This window comes from Trachypithecus francoisi, unplaced genomic scaffold, assembly GCF_009764315.1.
Source record: "Trachypithecus francoisi isolate TF-2019V2 unplaced genomic scaffold, Tfra_2.0 Lachesis_group4, whole genome shotgun sequence".
Taxonomy (NCBI): domain Eukaryota; kingdom Metazoa; phylum Chordata; class Mammalia; order Primates; family Cercopithecidae; genus Trachypithecus; species Trachypithecus francoisi.
In genome coordinates, this window is record NW_022681469.1 from 63,919,145 (window position 1) to 63,938,570 (window position 19,426).

Consider the following 19,426-nt stretch of genomic DNA (forward strand, 5'->3'; position numbering starts at 1 on the left):
AACTTCTATCTAAGTCTGTGTTTGTTGTTTTCCCTGAGAAATAGCTTTCTGGGCGGGGCGCGGTGGATTACGCCTGTAATCCCAGCACTTTGAGAAGCGGAGGCGGGTGGATCACGAGGTCAGGATATCGAGACCCTCCTGGCTAACACAGTGAAACCCCTTCTCTACCAAAAAAAAAAAAAAAAAAAAAAAATTAGCCGGACGTGGTGGCAGGCGCCTGTAGTTCCAGCTACTCGGGAGGCTGAGGCAGGAGAATGACGTGAACCCAGGAGGCGGAGCTTGCAGTGAGCCGACATGGCACCACAGCACTCCAGCCTGGGCGAGAGAGCGAGACTCTGTCTCAAAAAAAAAAAAAAAAAAAAAGAAATACCTTTCTCCATGTTCTCTATGTGGTAAAATCTTACTAATGCTTTGAAAGACAGTTCGATTTTGGTAGTTATGCCACTCCCATTTATCTGTCCTAAAGCACATGCATATATCCTTGCTACTCATCACCTAGGAGCTTGTTAGAAATCCAGATGTTCAGATATATTAGTCAGCATCACATGTGACAAAATCTTCTGATGATTTGTATGTACATTCGAGTTTAAGAAGTATTAGTTCCTATTGCCAATCATTTTAATCATTTTATATTTTAAAAATTTATGTACATAGAATATCTTCAATTTTATAGTGAGCAACTATAGGTAAAATATTATAATTTATTTATATTTGAATCAACAGGTTGTAACACTGTATTTGTTCAGTAAGTATTCTAGAAGTAAATGAAAATAACTTGAAAAGTACCTGTAGCAAAAATAATAATAATAATAATTTGCTCAAGAAATGTAAATTTCAAATGTTGATCAATAATTATTATAAATACTGTTATTAACTATATTCACCATTCTGCTCTCTGCTTCTATGAGTTAAATTTTTTATATTCCACATATAAGTGAGAACATATGATATTTGTCTTTCTGAGTTTGGCTCATTTCACTTAGCATAATATCTCCAATTCCATCTATGTTGTCGCAAATAACAGAATTTCTTCTTCTTTTCAGGCTGAGTAGTATTCTACTGTGGATATATACCACATTTTCTTTATCCATTATTTCATTGATGGATAAAACTTAAGTTGGTTCTATATCTGTACATTTCAATATTGCTAAGAGAGTATGTCTCAAATATTCTCATCACAAAATATGTCAAATATTTCCGGTGATACTTAAGTTGCTTAGTTTGATTTAATAATATATTACACATTGTATTCAAATATCATAATATCACTTTTTACCCCATAAACATATATAATGATAATTTGTCAATATATAATTTTAAAAATTAAAATATACTAAAATGATACCTAATGATTATATTTTATTACTTAAAATTTTCAAAGCAACTAGTAGTAATATCATTTTTCTTACATTGCTGGTGAACAGGTCAAAATGCCACATTGTGCCCCAATATACACAATTATTATTAATTTTAAAAACAAAAAAATTAAATATTTTTATTCATCTTAATATATTTATGTAACTTGGAAAATGATATTTGTTGACTTCTCCAGGACAGAAATTGAGAAAAGGAAAACTCTTTGTTACAAGAACAATTGAGTCATAATTAAGATGTTTATTTCAAAGCCTTCCTTTGTATATGCAGAAAGACATCACTAAGAGTATCATACTTCAGAAATGTATCTACTATCTTGTTCTTTTAGCCTGAAAAAGGACACTAAACATAACTCTAAAACATGAACGAATAACCTTTGGGGAAAAGAGGCAGCTTATAAGTTATAAGAAATCTATTTGCTTCTTTTTCATTTTGTATTAAAATTACATTGTCTTTAAAAAATGAGTATTTTTAGGCCGGGCGCGGTGGCTCAAGCCTGTAATCCCAGCACTTTGGGAGGCCGAGACGGGCGGATCACGAGGTCAGGAGATCGAGACCATCCTGGCTAACACGGTGAAACCCCGTCTCTACTAAAATATACAAAAAATTAGCCGGGCGAGATGGCGGGCGCCTGTAGTCCCAGCTACTCGGGAGGCTGAGGCGAGAGAATAGCGTAAACCCGGGAGGCGGAGCTTGCAGTGAGCTGAGATCCGGCCACTGCACTCCAGCCTGGGCGACAGAGCGAGACTCCGTCTCAAAAAAAAAAAAAAATAAAATAAAATAAAAAAAAATAATAATAATAAATGAGTATTTTTTTCTCTTGAAAAGGGTGTATGTAAATGTGTGTGTGTGTGTGTGTTTGTGTGTGTGTGTGTTTGGTTGAACAACTACACTGTGGATGCCTGGAATAATAAATGGGTATGTCTAATCTCCCATTGGGAGGGAGATCTTTAAATAAAACTGTTTTGAAGGGCTCAAGCCCTTGCTGTACTTTATGGGGAGACTAAGAGCAGCCAGATACCCTAGACTTTGACATTCTGTTTTTCAAACATTATTATGCATGTTTTGTGGAACTCCAGCTCTGGTGTTAGTTTTAAAGGAATATCTCAGAAGTGCACTACCCATGAAATAATGGAATTATTGATGGGCATGGGGTAAGACCAATTCCTCTTGGAAGGAGGCTTCTCATTGCTGAGTGAAGAGTAGAATGCTAGAGCTGAAGAATATGAGGCATGCAGCAGGGAGTCAGCAGTGCGAATGCCCATTGAGAGAGTTTAACTTCCCCTTAATCCAGACACTGCCAACCCAAGTGCCTCCCAGGTGAGGCAGGCAACAGAAGTGAATCTAGCTGCCAGGTGGAAGGGTGTCTGCATAGTCAGTGTGAGTGGTAGAAAAATGAGAAGGCACATTTTTGGTTTAAGTGGGTGGCTTACTTTGCTCAGCTGCTGCAACGAATGCCATAGACAGGGTGGCTGAAACAACAGAATTAGATTTCTCAAGTTATGGAGACTGGGAAGTCCAAGATTAAGGTCCAAGCCGGCAGATTCAGTTCCTGGTGAGGGCCCATTTCCTGGGTTGTAGGCAGCAACCTTCTTGCTGTGTCCTCACATGGCCTTTTCTCATGGCAAACACATGAAGAGAGAGGAAGAAAGAGAGACAGATTTTCTGTCATTCTGTTCTTAAAAGTGCATTATTCCATCCTGAGGGGTCTACATTCATGACCTCATCTTAACCTAATTACCTCCCAAAGGCTTCATGTCCAAATACCATTTCAATGGGAGTTAGGGCTTCAAAGTATGAATTTTGGGGAGAATGTTAAGCATTCAGTCCGTAACAGGAGGAATCCATCATTCAGCTCCAGCCTAATGCTGCCACCCACACACATCTACCAGCCGAGTGCTCTCTGATAATTATTTTACAAAAACAGTTGGAAATCTGGATTTTCCTGTAAATTATATAAAAATAACAACACATTTTTCAGATTAGCTAGATCTCATAACGGCTGGTTTGTAACCTCCTTTTTGGAGTAAGCAAAATGTCTTCTGTCATTAGATGTCAGCTTTAAGTTTTCTCCTTTTTTTGGTAATCCTCTTTGAAAAGCAAAGCAAGGATTGAAACAACTGAGTACACAGGAAATATAGATGATTCGCTATGAACTGGGTTTCCACTATCTGCGGGGAAATATAGATGATTCGCTGTCAACTGGTTTTCCACTGTATCTGCGGGGAAATATAGATGATTCGCTATCCACTGGGTTTCCACTATCTGCGGGGAAATATAGATGATTTGCTATTAACTGGGTTTCCACTGTATCTGCGAGGAAATATGGATGATTCACTATTAACTGGGTTTCCACTATCTGCGGGGAAACATGGATGATTCACTATCAACTGGTTTTCCACTGTCTGCTGAGTAGCCACCATCTCATTACATTCGTTGCCTCTAGTAGTTTCAAGGTCTGGGATCCCTGTGGGGTGGCGGTAAATAAAAAGGCCTATGACTTGATGAATTGACGTTAAAGTGGCTTCTCAAAGGGGTTATGAGTAAACAGTCCTCTTTCCCACTATTTGTTAACTAGGCAGAGACAGACCTTCAACTGGAGTGGAGGCTGGATGAAGTAGAGGGCAGCATTATATTTATGACCTATAAAGGCCTGATTGTCCTCTTACAAATATGAATTCAAACTTCAAAAAGATCATTCAGTACTACAAGCAGATTTTATTTCCTTCCTCTTGTAAAAAAAAAAAAAAAGTTACTTTTATTTTACAGAAAAAATGTATGAGGTTTTTAATGTCAGACTGGAGGAAAATTTCAAATTAGTGGTTATGAAAATCAGCAAACCGGGATAATTAAGACACATGTATGTACTGAGCCCACAATCAGAAGAATAAGTCCAATAACTGTTGAAAATTCCTTTAAATTTAATAATCGTTAATAAGAAATTTCCCAGATTTACTCAACAAAAATAAAAATAACATTTTCTCCTTTCACCTACTTATGATGTAATGTTATTTGCTATTTTAAAGTTTGAAATTTACTAAAAATTAAAATGTCTCAAAATGTTAGAATTTGTAGTTTATATTATGCCTTATAATCACACATCAATTTTTGTGGTCCCTGAAAAAATGATGTAGGGAATATGTTGCCTATTTCAAAAATATACTTCTAAAAGTCGAAAATAACATTTGTAAATAAAATTAATTCATACATCAAAAAGGTAAAGTCACTTTTGAACTTTGATTTCACATATCTCATTATAATAAATATAAAAGTAATTTTCAAAAATAAGATTCTCAAGCTCAGTAATTTATAGAATTCATCATTATAATGTAACTGATAGATTATATACCTTATATAGATAATAATTTGTTGTGTGTGTGTAAACTTTGCCCTGATATCTAGCATTCCCCCAACATGACCTTGCAATTTGAAAATGTTCAGTCTTTCATCACAGATGTCAGATCTTCTGCTGAGCATGATAATATCAATGAATTCTTTCAATGCGCCATTATTCTCTGCTTTTCTCCCTTTTAATTTGTAAGAAACAGGTATGCAGGTGCAGAAATACACTCAAAATTTCTAATAACCATTGGCGCATAACTAATGATCCAAGTGATAAGGCTTGAAATTGCTGCCGAGTAAATCCAAGCATTGTTTTTTGTTGAAAAGAGATGTGAACAATGTAGAATTCTGAGATGGAGTGAATAATAGGAAAATCTTTAAAATGTCTGAGTTATTACCTTATCGAAATAATATTTAAATTTCTTGGTTGAAAATTTTGCTTTTTGACTCAATTTCTAATTGACTCCTCTATGTAAATTATATAGTCAGCGTGATTTAAATTTTATTTTTATATAGAAGTAGAGAATGTGTGTATATTGTGTGAATGAAGAATATGTATATATGTGTGTGTGTGTGTGTGTGTGTGTGTGTGTATATATATATATATGCCGACTTGGTCATAGGCTATTAGGCTATTTAAGTACATTTAACTTTACACATTTCATTTAATGTATATTAAATATTAGGGTATTTAACTTTATACACTTTAAATTTCCATGTTCTTCATACTGTGTTAGTAAAGGTCATTTTGAGAAATTGTGGTGGGTTCTACAATCCACAGGGACAGCTCAAATTTGTTCTTACGAACCGTGAAGTTTGTTGTAAACCATCCAAATTTCAGAAAAATACCGATTATTTCTGAATAATAATCCAAATATAGATGCTTATGATTAGATTGAGCCTGGATTGCCCTCAATTAAGGACAATGGAGTTTTTTTGTTGTTTGTTCATTTTACGTGTCGTATTAGTGCATGGTACATATACTAATGGTTTTCCAAAGTCCATGTGTTTGGTACCTTATATAAGAAATTAATTGTCTACCAGGCGCGGTGGCTCACGCCTGTAATCCCAGCCCTTTGGGAGGCCGAGGTAGGTGGATCACGAGGTCAAGAAATCGAGATCATCCTGGCTAACATGGTGAAACCCTGTCTCTACTAAAAATACAAAAATTAGCTGGGCGTGGTGGTGGGCACCTGTAGTCCCAGCACTTTGGGAGACCCAGATGGGCAGATCACGAGGTCAGGAAATCAAGACCATCCTGGCTAACACGGGGAAATCCCGTCTCTGCTAAAAATGCAAAAATTAGCCGAACATGGTGGCGGGCTCCTGTAGTCCCAGCTACTGGGGGAGGCTGGGGCAGGATAATGACGTGAACCCGGGAGGCGGAGCTTGCAGTGAGCCAAGATCTCGCCACTGCACTCCACCCTGGCAACAGAGTGAGACTCCGTCTCAAAATAAATAAATAAATAAATAAGAAAAGAAAAGAAATTGTCTATCACAAAGCCTTGAAGATACTCTCCTATGTTTTCTTAAAGATTATATATATTTTTTAACTTTCACATTTTGATTATAGTATGAGGTAGAAATCTTTTTTTAATGGATAACCAATTGTTCTAGCATCATTTATTGAAAAGACCATCATTTCTTTTCTAATTTCAGTAGTGCCTTTGTCGCAAATCAAGCACCCATCCTTGCACAAATATCCACCCAGCTGTCTTAATTGTTGCTTTAGTGTATGTGTTGAAATATGGCTAAGTTCTCCTTTTTAAATTTTCATTTTGAAGTTTGTGTTGCCTAATCTAGGTCCTTTGTATTTCTACATGGTTTTAGAGAGTATTTCCATTTCCGCAAGAAGAAAGCATCGTGGGATTTGGATTGTTCTTTCATTGAAGCTGTAGATCAATTTGGAAGCACAGGACTGAGTTTTCCAATCCATCAACAGGAAAATGGAAAATATCTTTATTTACTTATGGGTTTTTAAAAATTATCTCAGCAGTGATCTATCACATTCCTCTCAAAAAGATGTAACACATTTGATTTTTTGATGATGTTGTATATATATATATGTGTGTGTGTGTGTGTTTAATTCTAGTTGGCTGTTGACCAGGCATTCAGCAACTTTTCTAAATTCACTTTTGACAACGTTAACAACGTATACCTTATTTCTTTGGTTCTTTTAATTATTATTATTTCAATACGGTTTTGGGGAACAGTTGGTATCTGGTTACATGACTAAGCTCTTTAGTGGCGATTTCTGAGATTTTGGTGTATCCATTGTGTGAGCAAAGTACACTGTACCCAATTTGTATTATTTTATCCCTCAACCCCTTCCCAAACTTTCCTCAGAGTCCCCAAAGTCCATTGTATCATTCTTATGCCTTTGCATACTCATAGCTTAGCTTCCATTTAAGAGTGAGAACATATGTGTGGTTTTCCATTCCTGAGTTACTTCACTTAGAATTATGATCTCCAATTCCATCCAGGTTGCTGAGTAAATTCACTTTTTATTACTACTATTTTTATTTATTTATCTTTTGAGACAGAGTTTCGCTCTTGTTGCCCAGGCTGGAGGGCAGTGGTGCAATCTTGGCTTACTGTAGCCTTCACCTCCCAGGTTCAAGCTATTCTCCTGCCTCAGCTTCCTGAGTAGCCGAGATTATAGGCGCCCGCCACCACACCTGACTAATTTTTTGTATTTTTAGTAGAGACAGTGTTTCACCTTGTTGGCCAGGTTGGTTTCGAACTCCTGGTCTCAGGTGATGCATCCACCTTGGCCTCCCAAACTGCTGGGATTACAGGCGTGAGCCACTGTGCCTAGTCAATGCTAGTATTTTTATAGAGTCTTTCGAATGCTGTAGACATATGATGAAAATAATGTTCCTTCCTTTCAATCTTTATCGGTTTACTTATTTTCTTTGTATTGCATTGGATAGGCCCTTTGGTAAAAATTGAAAAAAGTGATGAGAGTAGATATCTTGTCCTTTTTTCAACTTCAAAAAGAAAGTATTACATATTTCACCTTTTAGAATTATACTAGCTCTAGATTTTTTGGTAGATGGTCCTTTATGATTAAATCAAAGAAGATTTTTTAAAATGTCTGGTTGCTTGAGAATATTTATTATAAATATGTGTTGAATTTCATCAAATACCTCTTCTGCCTCTGGACATGGTCATATATTTTTAGCCCCTATTGTTAATGTGGTAATTTATATTGATTGTCTTTGTAACTATAATTAATCTCAAATTTGTAAAACAACTCCCTCTGGGACATGGTGAGATATATATAATGTGAATATTTTGTTTTTGATTGTTGTATCTATGTACATGAGAAGTGTTATAATTTCCCATTCTTGTAAAGTTCATACCTCACATTGGTATGGTGATTATGCTAGATGCAAGAATGAACTAAGAATTATTTCTTCCTTTCTATTCTCTAGTTTTATAAAACTTACATATTCCTTTAATATTTAGAGAAATTTATCATTGAAGACATCTGGGCCTAGGCTTTTCTTTATGGGAAGATCCTAAATTATGATTTTAATATTTACAAAGTTATTTCCTAGATTATAATTTTTATATTTTATCTTCAAGCATAAGTAAGGTTTGGAGCAATAATATGGAATAAGTGTTGAGAAGTGAAACTCAGGCAAATGTAAGAACTCCTCAGGTAGTGCGGGTATCACTTCATACAGAAATTCAATTCACTATTGTTAGAAGAAATGGAAGAGTGATGTGTGGTTACTTATAAGTTCCATTTAAAATGAGCATGAATTATAATTTTAAAACAATACACTTTTGTTGAGAAACAGAAAATGTTAGATTTTAGAAGTATGAGGAAGTTCTTGGTTTACTTTGTGAGATTATTTTTACATCTAAACATAATTCTCTAAATTCACCTGTGCCAAAAACCATAGTTTTCTGTATGTTTTCCTCTCTCACTTCTGCTGAACCTAAACAACCTACATATTTCAGAAAGCGGAATGAATTGCTTTGCATTTGGTTTTAATTATGTCCCCTGATTGGCTCCAGTATGTCTGAAAATTAAGGATTTCTCTTTTGAAATAATTGTAACAATTTGTTTAATATCAAAGACATCTAACATAAATTTGCTTGATTTTTTTAGTAAGAATTCATGCCCTTCTAATTTAAGCTGGCATGAGAGAGCGACAGAGAGAAAAGCATATTTATTCTTTATTTATTGAGTTCCGAAATTTTACCAGGGTCATTCATGAAATAGTTCCGTATGCCACTACACGAAATGTGTATTTTAAATTATGTACCTTCCCTGTATATGGTGATATTATATTAACCATCACTTTCCTAAAGCAAAGTAAGAAAGTGAAGGACAAAAAATAGAATAATTATTTATATTGGTTTCTCTTTCCCCAAAATATAATTAGCCCTTAAGAATATAAAAACATTATTAACAGGACTCGATAAAAAATGATCACAATTATAAACTTCAAAATCAAGCTTTTTTCTACTTTTTGTATTGCATAATATGGAAAATAGGTTTATGATGCTTACTCTTGTGTTATTCATTTATTGAACAATTTTTTATTAAGCATCTGCTATAGTAGGTACTGCATTAAGTGTTGATGAACTGAGGATGAGTAAATGGCTAATTACTTATTCTTTGTGCTAAAGTAATGTTAGATGCTTATCTTCACACAATGTAATTTGTGATTGAGCACAGAATCCTAAATTATGTATTTCACTATTTAACCTATTAGGAGAATAATGAATTATTTTAATAAGGAGAATAATGTTTTAAATATTTTTTGCCTGACACTAGGATTTTTACTACAATTTAATGTATTTCATTAAGTACATCATTAAATTATGAGATTAATTTATTTTGTATTTAGTGTTCATTAGGTAGAATATTTTACAAAAATGGCTTTAATAAATGATTCATCATCTCAACTTAGTAAATAGCATTTTACATTTTGCTTAAAACTCTTAACTTGAGTATAGCATAATCCTTAGCAAATGTTAACAAGTTATTATCAGTTTTAAAACATATTTAAATGTTTAACATTTTTTCTGTACTTTAAAATTTCACCCCACTAAATTATAAGCTACATTTATACTGGAAATAAATTTTATTTTCCATTGAATTCCTGACACCAAGCTGAGGTTAGGCATTCAATAAATGTTAATAGAATGAGTTTTAAAGTTTTATAATATTTTTTTCTTGTGGAAATAAAAGACAAATTATCATTACTTTGTAGTGTAGACTGAAATGAGCTAAAGTCACCAATCTAAAAACATATTCAACTTGAAAAAGCATAATGGGACATATTTTAAGAAAATAACTTAGATACATTTGTATTTACTTACAGTGTAAGGTTTTTTTTATTGGGAACACTGAAAAACCCCCAATTATCTCATCTTTTACTTTCTAGTTATTCTTTTGATCAGAAGCCCGAGGTCATGCTGTGACACCTCCCAGGTTTCAGCTACTGAACAAGGAGACCTGGTTTAGAAAACATCTCATCAGAGTTAACACCAAAGGGAGCCGATTCTAAGTTTGCTTATTTGTAATAAAGCAGTCTTACATGGAGCAAGACATTTTCATTTCTCACTCTTCCATAGTTGAATTTAAAGCCAAACGATCTTCTAGCTAGAAATGGAGATTGCCACACTACTCTTATTTTTTTCTACTCAAGGCAATTTAAATTTCAAGGATTCACGACTCATTTAAGGAAACACCAGGTAGGGACTTTCATTGTAGAAAATGCTACACTGAATTTGAGGAATGGAAATAAGTAGAAACTGGTCTCACAGACTGGAAAGCTGTCAGGAATTGAACTTAATCTGTGTCTTTAAGAGATGACACGTATCCCATTTGTCTTTGCTTTTGTGCTATACTTTCCTGTTTCTGTAAGCAGAATGACCTTTCTGTTTCTTTATTGCCCTTACATAACTCAAAGCTAAAAGCTATAATCACAAAGTATATGATTGCTTGACATCCATTATTGGTTGACCATATTCTGTGTTCTTGATTTTTTAAATTTAAATTTTATTTTTATTTTAGAGTAAGAGGGGTACAAGTGCTTGTTTGTTACACAGATATATTGCATACTGGTGAGGTTGGACTTCTAGTGTACCCATTACCCAGTAGTGAACACTGTATCCAGTAGGTGACTTTTTAACCCTTGCTCCCCTCCCAGTTTTTCCTCTTTTGGAATCCCTATTTTCTATTCTTTCCATCTCTATGTACATATGTACCCATTGTTTAACTCCCACTTATAAGTGAGAACATATGGTATTTGGGTTTCTGTTTCTGAATTAGTTCACTTAGATTAGTAAACTTCAGTTCCATCCATGTTGTTGCAAAGAACATAATTTTATTCTTTTTCATGGCTGTATAGTATTCCATCGTGTCTATCTATCTATCTATCTACCTACCTATCATCTAATTATCTGTATGTATGTGTATCTATCTATATGTATTTGTATATGTAGTATATATGTATACCACATTTGCTTTATCCAGTGAACCATTTATGGATACTTAGATTGGTTTCTTGACTTTGCTATTGTAACTATCTTTTTAATATAATGATTTCTTTTCCTTTGGGTTTATACCCAATAGTGGGATTGCTGGGTCAAATTTTTAGTTCTTTGAGAAATCTCCATATTGTTTTCCATAGAGATTGAACTTATTTATATTCCCACCAAAGATGCAGAAACATTCCCTTTTCTCCACATCCATGCCAGTATCTGCCACGTGCTTTCTAATAATAGCCATTCTGACTGGTGTAAAATGACATCTTACTGTGCTTTTGATTTGCATCTCTCTGATGATTAGTGATGCTGAGCATTTTTTCAGGTGTTTGTTGGCCACTTGTATCTCTTGAGAAATGTCTGTTCATGTCCTTTGCCCAGTTTTTAGTGGGGTTATTTGTTTTTCCTTGTGGAGTTTTTTTAGTTCCTTATAGATTCTGGATATCGGTTCTTTTTCAGAGCCATAATTTGCAAACATAGTCTTCAGGATTGTAGGTTGTCTATTCACTATGTTGCTTATCTCTTCTGGTGTGCAGAAACTTTTCAGTTTAATTCAGTCCCATTTGTTTATTTTCGGTTTTGTTGCATTTGCTTTTTGGGTCTTTTTCATAAATTTTTTGCCTAAGACAATGTCCAGAAGAGTTTTCTCTAGGTTTTCATCTAGGACTTTTGTAATTTCAGGTCTTACATTTAAGTCTGCTATCCATGTTAATTTTAGAGTATGGTAAGAGACAGGGAACCAATTTCATTCTTCTTCAGAAGAAGTGCCATTCTACAGAAGGCAATTTTCTCATCACCATTTATTGAATAGGATATCCTTTCCCATTGCTTATTTTTGTAGTTTTTGTTGAAGATCACTTGATTGTAGATATGTGGATTTATATCTGTATTCTCTATACTGTTCCACTAATCTGTGTGTCCACTTTTGTACTAGTACCATCCTGTTTTAATTACTTTAGCCTTGTAGTATAATTTGAATTTGAACAGAGTGATGCCTCCAGAATTGTTATTTTTGCTTAGGATTACTTTGGCTACTCAGGGTCTTTTTGGTTCCGTATGAACTTTAGGGTTTTTTTGTTTTTCATAACTCTGTGAAAAATTATGTTGGTAATTTGATAGGGATTGTGTTGAATTTGTAAACTACTTTGGGCAGTATGGTCACTTTAACCATATCTTTTCTTACAATCCATGAGTATGGAATGGTTTTCCATGTGTTTGTGTCATCTATGATTTCTTTCAGCAATGTTTTGTAATTCTCCTGTAGAGATCTTGCATCTCCTTGGTTAAATATATACCTAAGTATTTTAATTTTTGTGTGACTATTGTGCTTGAAATTCTTAAGAGAAATAAGCTTATTGGCTCAGTTCAGCCCATGTATCCCTCCCTCCAGCTGTTGGTTGTATGTGTATCCTAATGTAACCAGTCATGTCCAGGGCTGTGGATTAATGTGATAACAGATATAAATATTTACACTCTCATCTAGAAAAGACACTCTAAACCCAGAAGCTCTAGATGTGGTAGATGCTGTGGAATGAGTTGTGAATGAGGCAGGTAAATACACTAACATGACTGGTAAAATACCATATGAATTTAAAGAGAGCAGTTGCTCATGTTTACTACCATAATGGAATGTAAATCTGTTTCCTTTCTTTTTGTGTTTTTCTTCTATTCTCTGTTTAGAAGCTTTTGAAGATAGACAACTTTAGCATAATTTTTAAGTGGTTTTGAAATTACTATTTTTGTTTCTATTGTCTGCTTAGATGACTTCTTTTTCCTTACTGTTCCTTTTTTTTCCATTCTCAAATACCTGAACCGTATATAATATTGACATAAAATAATTAAGAGATAATTTTAAAAACATTTTAAGATGTAATATTTATAAGAACTTAGTTAATATTTGTACTCTTATCACCAAAATGTTGACAATGATCTTACAAATGGAGGCAGTATAGCATAGTGACCAACAGTTCAGACTTTGGAGTTAGACCATTTGGTTTCTTACATAACTTTTATGATCTTGTACAGTATGCTGAATGCATTTAATTTATTATACATACTAGTCATGAACTATCACTGTTAGTACTACTAGTGGTATTATTACTACTTTCATTGCTTCTATAACTAGTACTATTACTACTAGTCAATTGTCTTTGAAGCTTGTTAGTTCCTTAGAGTTTGCACATCAATGAAACATGTTTAATTGTACTCTTGTGGCTTTTCCAACAAGAAGAAGATTTATTATTTTAATCTGAGCCTCAATGATAACCTTCTGTCAACTTTATCTTACTGAATATTTGTTCGTTGGGGAAATTCTATCTTCTGAAGTGAGATCCAGTCAGAAACACTTATTTCCTTATCATATGAAAGTTGTCATTTTTCAGGGCTGTATAATTGCCATTTAAAATATTCTCTTCTCATGCTCCACTCTAACCTCGATTGACAATTTAGAGTACTACTAGATTTTTTAAAGGCAGGGAATTTCATTTTCTAGGTTTTACTTTTTATAGCTTTTACTTTTATTTAAATAGTCTTGTTTTCAATGATCTTATATAAGAAGAATAAAAACCAACAGACTATTTAATATTTCATTTCAATGAAAATTCTATGCTTTTACTGATGAATGTTTTACTGTAGTCAAAGAAATGAAGCTTCTTAATGGACAGCCTTCTGATATAAATTTTGCTGTTACAGGTCAATGTGCATCCTAATTTCTACATCTTAACGTACCTACCATATTATTAGAGAAAAGAAGTAGAAAGAGAGGATATAGGACTATGTTGAGAAAGAAAGCACACATCAATTTCTTTACAAAACCTTAGAAAAATAGTTGCCTGGCCGGGCGCGGTGGCTCAAGCCTGTAATCCCAGCACTTTGGGAGGCCGAGACGGGCGGATCACGAGGTCAGGAGATCGAGACCATCCTGGCTAACACGGTGAAATCCTGTCTCTACTAAAAATACAAAAACTAGCCGGGCGAGGTGGCGGGCGCCTGTAGTCCCAGCTACTCGGGAGGCTGAGGCAGGAGAATGGCGGAAACCCGGGAGGCGGAGCTTGCAGTGAGCTGAAATCTGGCCACTGCACTCCAGTCCGGGCGACAGAGCGAGACTCCGCCTCAAAAAAAAAAAAAAAAAAAAAAAAAAAAAAAAAAGAAAAATAGTTGCCTGTTTCATAAGAGAAGTGATTATGAGTAAAATATAACTCAAACATGCACACAAATTATAAAGGCAGGACAACTTTTTTCACTGAGATAATTCACATTGTGGCAACCCTTGATTTGCCGCACATCTTGACTCTATGTAAATATTTCTATCGTAAGTACAAATCAAGAGGAAGATCTTTTTTAGATTAGTGTTAAATTTGAGAACACGTGGAAGCTCAGTTGCTGGAAAAGAACATTCTCTGGTGCCTTCAATTTGATTTCCGAGAATGACAATCTTAATATCCACTCACTGAAGCCTTTCCAGGAAAGACTTCTTGAGCATGGCAGCAGCTGGTTTGAAGCCATCAAGACATTTAAATTCTTTGGCTGGTCATCCTGGGGAAGAGGATTATGAAGCAAATGTATGGGAAACCTTACATATACATGTAGCAATTGTAATTCATGTGGACATGGTAGAGATTAGGTTTTTCTTTCCCCTTTTTAAAAGCCTAATGTTATTTAACTGAAACAATGCTGTGTTGCTCCAAATAGGTAAAATAAAATTACATCAGTTATAAACATTTGAAACCAAATAGAGGCTTTTTAAAATCCCAACTAAATAATCTTGTATGTTCTCGATTTGTTTGTTTGATCTTTCTTTCTCTTTTTCTTTTTCTGTTTGCTTCTTTCACCAATAAGACTTGTATTCCGACAAATAGCAAGATTATGGAATATATTGTTGAAGTTACTGAATTAAGTGTTTTGACCAAAAATAAAAATGAAAACCCAAATATAACTGTATTTTTGTTGTTTCTAGTTTTGAAGTAGAAATCAAGTTTTGTGTTGGAATTGAGTGATTTAGAAACTAATTAATTAGTTGTCTTGATGTTATTTGTTTATTATAAATTACATACTTCTGGCAGGACTGGGCTCTCTATACAATAATTTAAAGAGAAATGATAGCTATGTAAACCTACTATAATCTGTAAAAAGATAATTAAATAGCATGTAATTCAACTACATTTATTTGGTCCTCAAATTACTTAAAAACAAAAAGACATCATATTACCATTTATACTACTGTTCCTGATAGCATATTTCAGACTTTAATTATTCAGGTTGTTATTGAATAGGAGCTAACATTAAACTTGGGACTCATTGGACAATAAACATATAGGTAAAAAGAAGAGATTTTCAAAAATGGGAAATCAAGTTACTAATTAATTGATTCATTTGTTCAATGTGTCTTGGGAAAACACTATGCTAAGTTTTTTTGAGTATTGGGGTTGAGAAAAAGACAAAACAATATACCTTTCTGTAAGCTATTTGAATTATAGATGAAGGAATAATTATTTACATGATTAATATATATTTATTAATATAAAATTAATGCAAAAAAGGATGTGTAAAGATGAGGTGGAGAAAACATTTTTAGTAATGAACTGAACCAAAAAGTAGTAGCCCCTGTTCTACACTGATGTTACAGTATGAGTCTCTATAACATCTCATTTTAGGCACACGACTAGGAAGAATGCCAGATGGCGGGGTGATTTTTAGATCCCAACTCAGGGTCAAAGTTGATGGCCGATGTAACAGATCTGGAGAAAAGAGTCTAAGCCAGATGGAAAGGGCAGTTTAAGCATACACACAAACATACACGCTCTGTATTTTTAAAAGGCTAGAAGTCTGGTATTTCTTTAGTAAGTCATAATCATATGTGTATTTTCTAAGTGTAATTTTTAAAAGTTAAAGATATTAATATTAAGAAAGCTACTAGTTGTAGACTTATGTTGAAAGAAATTATATAACCTGATTTGTTTTGGAAATGTTGTAATATACTTACTTGATATTCAGCCAAGTGATACTGACAGTAAGTCTTGATGTATTGGTATCTATGACCGTGAATCAAACATCTTATTATGTTACAACAATTTTCAGAAGAGTTTTCCTCCAAACTCCCATCTCATTTAATCTCTTGTAAGGCAACTTAGTCCTTGATTTGCTCTCAGTCTCTTGTGTAAACATACCTTTCTTAAGTCTATACATATTTATTTCCCACTTCTTGTACCAGGCATTCAAGTCAAAACCCTCTACAATATCCATTCCTCTGCAACACGTGGTCTGGATATTTGAAGAGCCCTCTGGAAATAAAACAATGAGAGCTTAAATCAATGACAATTCACATACTTTGAATTCATTAATGGGATATACGAAAGTTAAGAAAATCTTCAGGAGCAAACAAAACAAAACGATCAACAAAAGCAACAATAAAAAAAAGTGAGCTGAGGACCAGGTGTGCTGGCTCACGCCTGAAATCCCAGCACTTTGGGAGACCAAGGCAGGCAGATCATGAGGTTAGGAGTTTGAGACCAACCTGACCAACATGGTGAAATGCTGTCTCTACTAAAAATGCAAAACTTAGCCAGGCATGGTGGTGTGCACCTGTAACCCCAGCTACTCAGGAGGCTGAGGCAAGAGAATCGCTTGAATTCAGGAAGCAGAGGTTGCTGTGAGCTAAGATAGCACCACTGCAATCTAGCCTGGGCAACAGAGCAAGACTCCACCTCAAAAACAAACAAACAAACAAAAAAATAGTGAACTGAAACTAAAATGAGTAAAGACGTTTTTGAATGACTGTTTACATCAATATATCTGCAATAAGAAATTTCTACAAGGTGTGTTTTTTAAAAATGGGAAATGACCAGAGAAGGAGAACAGTTACAAGAAAGAATAACAAACAAAGAAACAAGTAAATTGAAATGTGTATTGTCTATATAAAATAATAGTATAGTCTAATTTATAGTGTTAAGGAAAAACAGAGAAATATTAGGAGAAATCAAAATTGAAAAAATCTAAGGACCTCGTATTGTTTGGTAGGGGATGAAGACACTGAATAACTTTAGAAAAAATGTTAAGTTAAATATATACATAAGTGATACAATTTCCAAATATTTTTATTCAAGGGGAAAAGATGAAAAAGAAAAAAGGCAGTCATGCCAAAAAAGTAAAATATAAAAAATTTGAAACTTAAGAAAAGACACATTCAAAATGCAAAATAAAAATGGTAGAAATGAATCCTTTGTGTCAGTTGTTGTAATCAATGTATTAGGTTGGTGAAAAAGTAATTGCAGTGTAGTATACATAGAGCAGGATTTTACATCATTATCCTGTTATCCCTAATATTGGGTTGGTGCAAAAGTAATTGCAGTGTTTGCCATACTTTTATGGCAAAATGCACAATTACTTTTGCACCAACCTAATAAATAGGCCAAATTTGACAGGCAGAGAACAGAGGTCATCAGGTGGGATAATGATGTGAAATCCTGCTCTGTGTTTACTACCTGTATATAGATAATATAAAGATGCAGAAAGATACTCAATGGTAAAGTTACGTAGTAATTATCCAACTCCAGAGTATAGGACACTCTAAGAACAACTATTCACAAGTCTATGGTATGAAAATGGTGCTGGAAGTGAAGTGAGAGATCAGTTCAAGAGTAAAATGTATGCCTTTTTGCCATTTGTATCTGTATTACATTATATAAGTTTTTTTTTTTTTTAAATTACGCTATCCTGACCCAGTTTGGAGGTCCCAACTAAAGGTCAGCCAGTTCCCTTCTTGAGCAGCTGAATAAATTCTTACTCCTATCCATTTTCCTTATCAAGCTCACATGCTCTAGTCAGATACCAGACAATGAGAAACAGCCCGTATGCCCCCGATCTCACAAAATTATTCAACTTAGTCAATCCACAGGGAACAGAGAAACCTAGCTAACTCTGCTTGCCATACGTAAACTGCCTTTTACAGCTTTAGTTTACTGTTACTCTATCCAAAGTGCAGCTCCCAAAGTGGGTCTGCCTGGCAGCCTTCTCTCATTTGGAGCTGTAACAGAAAAGTTTTGCCTTTCATCTATTGAAGTATTACTGTGTTATGGCTCTCCATCAAAAAGATCTTTAAATCTTATAAAATGCATAACAACTGTTGAAGTATGTTTTGTGTTGCCATAACAGAACACCACAGACTGGGTAATTTATAAACAATAGAAAAATAAACAATAGAAATTATAAACAAAAGTCCAAGAACAAGGGGGTCACATTTGCTGAAGGCCTTCTTGCTGTGTCATAACATGGCAGAAGGCATCACATGGTGAGAAAATGCACAAGTGAGCAACAGAGGGCTGAATTTGCTTTTATAACAAACCTACTCACACAATAACTAACCTACTCCTCTGATAATGACATTAATCCATTCATGAGGGCTCTACTCTCCTAACCTCACACCTTTTAAAGGTGCCACCTCCCAACACTGTTGCATCAAGAGTTAAGTTTCCAACACATGAACCTGAGGGGCCGTATTTAAACCATATCTACAACCCTAGCCTTGAAACTATGGGCAGCCACATAAAATAATTAATTCAACATGCATATTCAGGACTCCAAGTAGGAGGTGTTTTGTAGAATTTGGGAACAAAAGACCTTCATAATGAAAAAGCCTGAACATGATTGCTCTGGAGCAAACAAAGAAAATGTAGCCAGCTACTATTTTTAACTAGCTTTTTAACTTCTTAAAAGAAGCAGTTATACCTTATTCCTCACGTATATGCCTAGCATAATATGAACTTAAAAACAAATACCAATCAGTTGAGTTCAGAAAATATTATAGATCTTTGTTTTTAGATTGGACATTCTGGGAGATACCTTTTAGTGTTTCATTATTTCTGTGTCAATGATTTAGTCCAATCTAATTGTATTAATTTAAGTTAGGCTTAACAGACCCTGAAGTCAAATAACATAGACAATAATTACATTGAATTCAGGCATAAATAGTATTTTATCATTTTAAACTAAGCTGGCTACAACTAATGTTCTTTTTCTGCAGTCTCCAGCATCTGCTGAATTTACTCTATAGGTTGTATTGTCCTTACATTTTGGCAGAAACATAAGAGAGAACATATTTTTCTTACTGCCCCTCACACCCTTTGACTGGAAGGTTCCACTACTTTATTTGGACATTTTCCATTATACTTCTTATAGCATCCATATGCTAGCTTTTTGTGCC